This window comes from Tenrec ecaudatus, chromosome 3, assembly GCF_050624435.1.
Source record: "Tenrec ecaudatus isolate mTenEca1 chromosome 3, mTenEca1.hap1, whole genome shotgun sequence".
NCBI classification, from domain to species: domain Eukaryota; kingdom Metazoa; phylum Chordata; class Mammalia; order Afrosoricida; family Tenrecidae; genus Tenrec; species Tenrec ecaudatus.
The window spans coordinates 205,907,008-205,916,408 of NC_134532.1; the positions used below are offsets into that span (position 1 = coordinate 205,907,008).

The following is a 9,401-nucleotide window of genomic DNA, read 5'->3' on the forward strand; positions in this document are numbered from 1 at the left end:
GCAGTGCAATTCCAAGGGTTTGTTTTAATTGAAAAAGGTAAACTTAGAAGAACTAAACAGAAAACATACCCATTGTTATTAAGAGAACTCCAATACTTAGTTACCTCATATGATGGAATAAAATTGTCCCATAGAGTTTGGTATCTTTATAGAAGCAGTATCTTTATAGAAGGCTGGTATCTTTATAGAAGCAGTCTGCCATATCTTTCTCCCATGATGCAGTTAGTGGGCTTGAACTGCCAACCTTTTGGTTACAGATGAGCTCTTAATCATTGTATCACTTTATTTCAAAGACTAAATGCCACAAAATAGCTACAAAAATTTTTTAACTGAGAGAAAACTGATCCAACTAGATAATCATAATATATCATCCCAACCCATGCCCATCAATTCAGTTCCAACTTGTAGAGATCATATACAGGGTTCCCCAAGCTTTAAATCTTCAGGGGAGAAAGCAGTCTCTAATTATTCTTCCATCAAGCATCTACTAGGTTTGAACTGCCAACCTTGTAGTTAACAGCCTGACCTCTAACACACAGGATCACTAGAACTATAGAGAACAAGTCAGGATATGTAAAAATGTTAACATATGACAAATGTAATCGTTTTGCAGTAGAGACAAAAACTGAAAATGGAAGGATTACAAGGAAGGGACGATTCAGCCAGAGTGATGAAACACACATAATTCCTTTCGTTCATGAGTGCTTCCTTCCCCCACCACCATGACCCAGCTCTACCTCGCAAATCCAGCTAGACCGGAGTACACACATTGGTACAAATAAGAGCTCTCAACACAGGGAATTCGGGACAGATAAAACCCTCAGGATCAGTCATGGAAGCAGCAATATCATGAGGGTAGGGGGATAGTGGAGCAGGGGTGGGGGTAGGTGGGGGTTGTATAGAGAAAGGGGAAACCCATCACAATGTTGGAAATATAGCCACCCCCCATAGGGGACGAATAATAGAAAGGTGGGTGAAGGGAGACAACATGAGATAATAATAATCATATATAATTGATCAAGGTTGGGAGAGGGAGGGGTAAAAAGAGAAACTGATACCAGGGGCACTAGTAGAAAGAAAATGTTTGGGAAATGTTGATATCAAAATATGTACAAGTGTGCTTAATACCATTGAATGATGAATTTTTATAAGATTTCCAAGAGCCCCCCCCTCCGCCCCACCGGCCCAATAAAATAATAAGAAAAAAGAGAAATATTTTTTAAAAACTGAAAACAAGGTAAATACTGATTGAATTAATCAAGTCTCCAGAGATGTAGAACCAATAAAATATATAAAGAGATTTAGTTTATTTAGCTCATAAGATATGAGATCTTATAAACTCAACATCCATAACCTAATCCATCTAGAAACTCCTATACCCTGTTGATATTAAAGTCTTGAAGCAAAATCTTGGAAAATTTCTGTTTTTCTCTCTAGCCCTGAACTCATTAGATCATGCCTGCCCACCTTGTTGTGATGCTATACTTAAAGTCAACAAATTATAAATGTTAATGAAATAGCAACATCTAGACCATAATTTCTCAAACTTATTTGGCCCACCATGACCCTTTACAAAAAAAAAAAAAAAGGAAGAAAGAAAGTATTTGGTGTCTCCCCACCACACACTAGCAACTAAAAACTTTTGTACTATAGTCAATAATCCACAATGTCATGTAGGCGTCTGCTTTTGTAAATCCCCTGGATCTTTCCAGTGCCCCCACAAGAGGCAATATCATCCATTTTGGGAAACACTGATGTAACGAATGTTAGACCAGAAAACTGAGGGCCATAACCTAGCCAAGCTGACACAACATTTGACCTCCCATCCATTAATAAGAAATGTTACATTCACATCATAGAATACCATGCAGCAATTAAGAAGAATGAAATAGACCATATCCAATTAAATTGAAGAATAATTATGAAATTGTTTTGAGTAAGATAATATTGGTGTGATTTCAGTGAATTTGTAGTAGAAAAAGAAATCTGGAGAAGTTGTTCAGAGAGAGAGAGAGAGAGAGAGAACTCTTAAAGACGTATGGAGACTACATGCATCATTAAATTTAAAATATCAGGGGGACTGATTACAAGGATCCACATGTGACCTCCTCCCTGGGAGATGGACGGCAGAGAAGGGGGGAAGGGAGACTCCGGATAGGGCAAATAGGGCAAGATATGACAAAATAACCATCTGTGGATTATCAAGGGCTCATGAGGGAGGGGGGGAACGGGGAGGGAGGGGAAAAAAAGAGGACCTGATGCAAAGGGCTTAAGTGGAGAGCAAATGCTTTGAGAATGATTGGGGCAGGGAATGTGCAGATGTGCTTTATACAATTGATGTATGTATATGTATGGATTGTGATAAGAGTTGTATGAGCCCCTAATAAAATGTTTTTAAAAAATAAATAAATTTAAAATATCACAAGGAAAGATACCCTCTACCCTCTATAAAAAACTGCACTATATCATTTAATCTAACAGAAACTTGATTTTCTTTCTGGGGGGGCGCAGGGAGGTCATTTACCATATTTCAAAATTTTTTATCGTGAATGGGTGAAAGTTTAGAGAACAGATTAGCAGTTTGACAATCAACAATCCATTCATTGTTTCATCTCATCCACTCCAATCCTACCTCCTCCCTGTGTTCCCTGTTTCAATTCCTCCTTCCTTCCTAACCTTTCTAAACACTCTCCATTAGGAAATTCTGCCCATTTGACTTCAAATGTCATTTATCAAGAGGCATGCATGCCTCACCTGGTGGTTCTGAAAATTGGGTCATGGAGGTGAGTTCAAGGACACACCTGAAGAGTGACTGAAGGCCATAGTCTGCAGGCATCTGTCCAGACAGACACCTTTGATTTTTCTTCTATTACTTTTACATTTTCTCTTTATCCCTGCCTCATTCCTTCTCAATTTTATAAGAGTAGAACCCTACTGAAGAAAAACAACAATCAATATTAAAGTTTAAAAAGAGACCATGTGGGTAATAAGCATCAGAAGACACATAACAAACAAGCAAAAGCTTATTGTTGAGAACCAGGAAGGGCTGAGCAAAGGCCCAAAACCCATCTGTAGGCATTGGAACAATCCCCCCACAGAGGGGCCACAGGGAAGGAATGGGTCAACCAGGGCTCAGTAAAGCATTGATGAAACACACAATATTCTTCCAGTTCCTTGGGGCTTCCTCACCCCCGTCTATTATGACCCAGTACTGCTTCTCAATTCAGACGTGACCAGAGCATGTACACAGGTATAGAAAAAAGAGGGGGCTCAGAATACATGGAATCCAGGAAACGGAGTGTGAATAACGATATCAGAAGGGTAGGATAAGGGTGGGGGGGAGGAGGAAGGGAGAAAGGGGGAATTGATCGCAATGATTGACACGTGACCACACACACCTCTCCAGGGGGAAGAACAACAGAAAACACCAGGGGAAGTGGGACGGGCAATGTAAGATATGGACATAATAATAATTTATCATCTATCAAGGGGATATGAGGTCGGGGGAGGAAGGGAAAAACTGAGGAGCTGATACCAAGGGCTCAATAGAAAGTAAGTATCTAGAAATGAATGAAGGCAACATATGTACAAACCAATGTATGGATTGTAAGAAGAGTTTTAAGAGTTCCCAATAAAATGATCTTTTAATTTTTAAAGAGAGAGAGAGAGAGATCATGGACAACTGGTATTTGCATCTAAGGAACCGTTGTACTGTAATACCTAAAATAATATGTGAAAGAAACTGTTTTCTAAATATGCTAATTGTTCTTTTGGTAATTTGAGTGTGGTGACAGGTCAGTCAGAGTCTAATTGGTTTTAATGAGCCTTTCTATAGCTGTAATATTCTTTACCTACTTGCAAACTGTCAAAAAAGTGGAAGAGGAGATGAAGGAGGGAGGGGTGGAGGGGAGTAAGGAGGTGGATTTATTTTCCATCGTTTTTGAAATGCCAGCTAAATCATTTTCAACCTATCTTACAGACAAATGCCCCACTTTCCACTTCAAATGAAGGGAAACGTGCCGCGGAGGCAGCTCTTAGAAAAGGATATCTGATGCTGTGAACGGAGAACAATGAGCTGTCTTCTGTCCAACCATGTGTGTTTTCCAAGGAGGCCAGGCGGGGGGAATCTCATACACCCTCCCCTGGCCCTGCTGATAGATATTATCTGGGAGGGGGTTTTGGGGGGAGCTGCAAGAGACTCAAGGAAGTTCATTCAACTGAACTGAATATATAAGTAGTGTAATTTTTATTAGCAGTAAAATTGCGTATAGGTACTGCCATGGACTGAATTACGTCTCTCCTCCAACCCTGCAAATACATTTCCACTCCAGCATCGGAATGAATTGTGAGGATGGCACAGGACTGGGCAGCGGTTCCTTCTGTTGTGCATAGCACTGGGGTATGGGTCAGAACCGACATGATGGCACCTATAAACAACAAGTAATTATCAATGGGTATGATGATGTTATCATCCCCATAATGTGACCTGCCCAACAGTTATAAGGAGATTAAGGTGGAATATAGCACCCTTACTCAGGACACAACTATGGTCTGATGTACGGGGAGTTTCCCTAAGGTGTGCATTGCATTGCCTTTCATCTTACAAGAGATAAAAGGGGAGAGAAGTGCTCAGAGTAAGAGAGAGCTGACAATAGCAGAGAAAGGAGGGCCAGGAATTGAACACTTGCTTTGGCCCCAGAGTCCCGGTGGTGAGAACCTCCTAGACCCAGGGGAAGATGGAAGCCAAGACACATGGGTATCTGCAAGGAGCAGTGGATCCAAAGATGTTGAAAGAGACAAAGCCCTTCCTCCAGACCTGACAAAGAAATAGGCCTTTCCCTAGAGCTAGCTCTCTAAATCCAGACTTCTATCTTCATAAACTATGAGAATATGAATTTGTTTTATTTAAGTCAGTATTCCTGTACAATAGGTGTGTGTCTACCTATGTGTGACATATTCCATTCTGAAGGAATAACAGCACAATCTCTGACTTGCTTTAAAATAACAATGTTGTTGTTAGTTGTCCTCCAGTCCATTCCAAGTTGTGGAAATTCCATGTATATGGAGTAGAACTGCTCCATTGGATTGTCAAGGTTGTGCCTATCTTATGAGGCACCTTAAGGGGGGTCTAAACTGGCAGCCTTTTACTTAGTAGCCAAATGCTTAAAAGTTTGCAATGCTGAAAAATTCCAAAGATCATTCTATAAATATTTTAATTTCTTTCCAGCAACATAATATAGATTCTTTTAAAACCCAATAGTCCTCATTCGTACACATTGAGAAAGCATTCGTACACATTGATCCTAGCATGGGCTGGATCAAAAGTTGTCTGAGAAGTGCACTTCCAAAGTCTTTTTGATCACTAAAATACCAGGATATTACATTATTTTTAATGATGAAAGGAATCAGCCAAGATCATCCCTATGATCAGACCATTCCGGGACTCATGACCATATGTATCTTCTGCCCACCCACTTATTCAGTACATGTTTATAGCTCAGTCTGCCAAACTTGAGATGACAAGAGAGATCCCATAAATCCTTCTTGTCAAGTGAAATAGCTTGGTAATCTTGATAACTTCCATCCAGTAACTGCATGCAAGATTAAAAATAGGTGTTGGGGACTCTAAGTCAAGGATCGGTCAGTTTTGTCATCCTTCTGGGTATAAAAGTGAGCCATCTCAGAAGTAGGAACAGAGTCCCAGTGCCATCAAGAAAGAAGAGCCACCGGAGAACTGTGTGTGTGAAAGAACCCTGCTTGAAGTGGTGGGAGGCAGCAGAGACACCAGAGGCCACAGGGCTAGGATGATGAGACAGAACAGAGGAGCAGCGCCAAGACCATGAAACATAAAGAAGATCTGTACCACTGTGAAGCAAAGCAAGCAGCAGGCTTCCCAGCCCACAGAACCAGTAAAACTGAGTGCTTGGGGGCAAAAGACTGGCTTGCAACGTAAGGTGTCCTTGGGGCTTTTACTAGCACTAACGTAGCTCTGTAACAGAGCAGGGCCGAGGCCAAGGTACTACATGGCTGAGAGGCTGGAGAGAGACATGAACGTTGGTGTGGCTAAGAAGAGGTACCACAGACAAACTGACTGTGTCTTTATGTTTTCTGCTCCTGACTTGTAAAAATGGGAATTGATTGCCTCACAGTTCTGAAGGCTGTGACTTTGAGATCAGGGCTTTGTCTATGTTGATGTTCTCTGTGGGCTCTAAAGGAGAATCTCTTCCATGTCTCTTGATTAGCTTCTGGTTACTCCAGACAACCATTGGCTTGCAGCCACAGTATCACATAATGTCTTTCTTCTGTCTCCTTGTTTCTGTGTATCTTCTTTCCACATAGGCTATCATTTATGTAGGATTAGGATTCACTCTATTCTAGTATGACCTCGTGCTAACCTATACTTGTTTCTATATAAGGTCACACTCAAAGATAGAAGAGATTAGAACTTAAATATTTCTTCTTTTTTTATCAAAGGGGATAAAATTCAATCCATGATAAGAGCCTTCATCATCCCCCTCTCCCTCCTCCAGGCCTGAAAACCCACAATTTGGCAGACATCACTATTGACCCCTTTAAGTACAAAAATGACATCAAATCTTTTAATTAAAAGATACTGTATAGTGGGAATAAATTTCTCCCTTATAAGCCTCCATGGGAGTTGAATGCATTACCTCCTCTTTTGAAGAAGCCTCTCACTTTTGGGGGGTGGGTGTGGAAATGATTGCTCTTCAATGGTCTTCAATTATATGGAATGGAAATCTGGCCCCATTCAATACTAATTGAAGAACTGTTACACACCAATTTAACATGAAGCTTCCTGATCTTTGACTTCCTCAATTACTGCCATATACTAACCTTACTTCTACATGTAGTTGTAAAATATGGAATCACCTAGCAGAAAGTCATTTACCTTCTGGTCTTAGTCCCTGAGAGCCAAACCAACCTCTGAGGCTAATGAGTGGGATGCAAACCAGACCAAAAGGGACCATTTCAGGGTCTGATTTTGACTGAACCTCAAGAAGCATGATGTGATCTGCCATGGCCTTATAGTGAAACCAGTCAAAGCCCTTGGAAGATTGAGGTTCAGGGAGCTTCCTGCTTGGTGATTACCTGTGAGAGTGAATAGTGTATCCCTCTCTGGGATAGAAGCTCCACACTGGGCCTTCTCTCAGATCTCACCATATGTTTTGTATCCATTTTTTTGTTTGTATCCGTTTCTTATTTTAAAGCTATTGTAACGGGTATTGTATCTTCACTGTGATATTGTTCCAGTAAATTATCAGACCCGAAATAAAAGCAAAACAGTCCATCCCAGATAACAGCTAGCAACCCCTGTAACAGCTGTCGGTGGATGAGAGAGACGAGAGCTTCATGGGTAGCTGGGGTTTGCATTTAACAGGGAAGATTTCCACGAGGTGTAGTTGGCACAAAGACTAAGATTTTTTTCACTCACCCCACAATTTGGTGTCACGGGTGGAATGGTTTAGACTCTCTGGAATGGCTTGCACTACACGCTTTCAATAATATCATGCATCTTACCTCAATGCCCCACTAATACACAGCCTCTTTTCTTAGTAAACATATCAAATTTCTTCAAAAATACCTCCTTTTCAATGGTTTCAATTCTCTTACTCATCCTTAATATTTTATCTGATTATTTCTTACTGTTGTCATTACTGTTTTGATGACTCTAATACTCCAGAGATGAATATAATACTAGAGCAGCTCAGGTTAGAATAGGGATATCTTCTTTAGTCCTGGTACTAAGTCAGTGATGCTACAAATATGTTGGAGAAAGTATAGCCAGAATGCACCTTAGACATGAGAATAGCTAGACTTAATCTCACTTACTTTGGGCATGTTATCAGGAGGGACTGATCCCTGGAGAATGACATCATGGTTGGTAAAAGATAGGTTCATGGAAAAGAAGCACACTAGCCTGTGTGATCATGAAATATCGATGGGATCAGGTATCAGTAATCAAAGACCCAAAACACAACAAAAAAATCATATCGATGTGATGTGGGCAGAGTAGAGACCCAAAACCCATCTGTAGTCAATTGGACATCCCCCTTCAGAAGGGTCACAAAGAAGAGACGAGCCAGTCAGGGTGCAGTATAGCACCGATGAAACACACAACTTTCCTCCAGTTCTTTAATGCTTCCTCCCCCCACAACACTATCATGACCCCAATTCTACTTTAAAATCTGGATAGGCCAGAGCATGTAACCTGACACAGATAAGAGCTCTCAATACAGAGAGTCCAGGACAGATAAACCAATAATGAGAGTAGTGATACCAAGAGGGTAAGGGCAGGTGGGGAGGAAAGTGGGGAGGGAGAAAGGTGAAACTGATCACAATGACCTACCTATAACTCCTTCACAGAGGGACGGACAACAGACAAGGGGGTAAAGGTAGACATTGGACAGTGCAAGACATGAAAAAATAATAATTTATAAATTATCAAGGGTTCATGAGGGAGAGAGAGAGGGAAAGGGAGGGGGGAAATGAGAAGCTGATGCCAAGGGCTCAAATAGAAAGAAAATGCTTTGAAAATGATGATAGCAACATATGTACAAATGTGCTTGACACAATGGATATATATGTATGGATTGTGATAAGAGTTGTAAGAGACCCTAATAAAATGATTTTAAAATTTTTAATTCCTTATATCAACTGCTAGTCAAATTAACTAGTCAACCTTAAAGTTGAATTCAACATCACCTAATAAAATGCCTGTTTTCTTCAAATACTTTGAGTAGATGCCTTGTACATTCTCATCTAACTTTCAAAGGAAAAGTCTCCTCAAGCTGTAGCTGACTTCTTTTTCTTTTTTAAGATCATATTATCGCTTCTCGGCCTTTTGGCTAAGATCACGTGTAGTATCTGTTCTTATCAGTTTAAGATCATAATATCGGGGGCTCTTACAGCTCTCATAACAATCCATACATCAATTTTATCAAGTATATTTGTACATGTTGCCATCATTATTTTCTAAACATTTACTTTATATTTGAACTATTGGTATCAGCTCCTCTTTTCACCCTCCATCCCCCATCCCATCCTCATGACCCCTTGATAAATTATAAACTATTATTATTATTTTCATATCGTACACCTTCCCTTTCCCCTGCAGTTTCTTCCCCTCTCCTCTCCACCTTCCCCCTACCCTCCTAGAATCGCTATTCCCATTTCTGGTTCTGAAGGGTTTATCAGACCTGGATTCCCTGTGTTGTGAGCTCATACCTGTTTACATGTTCCAGCCTAGCCCACAGTAAAGGTAGGATTGAGTCATAATGGGAGTGAGCCTCAAGGAACTAGAGGACTATTGTGTTTCATCGGTGCTATACTTCACCTTGGTTGACGCATTCTTTACTTGCAACCCTTCTGTGAAGAGATGT

At 40.6% G+C, this 9,401-nt stretch overlaps 1 pseudogene; it reads left to right on the forward strand.

The window, feature by feature from the left end:
* Positions 1–8,847: 8,847 nt before the first annotated feature.
* On the forward strand, positions 8,848–8,990 carry LOC142443919 (U2 spliceosomal RNA; annotated as a pseudogene).
* Positions 8,991–9,401: the final 411 nt, after the last annotated feature.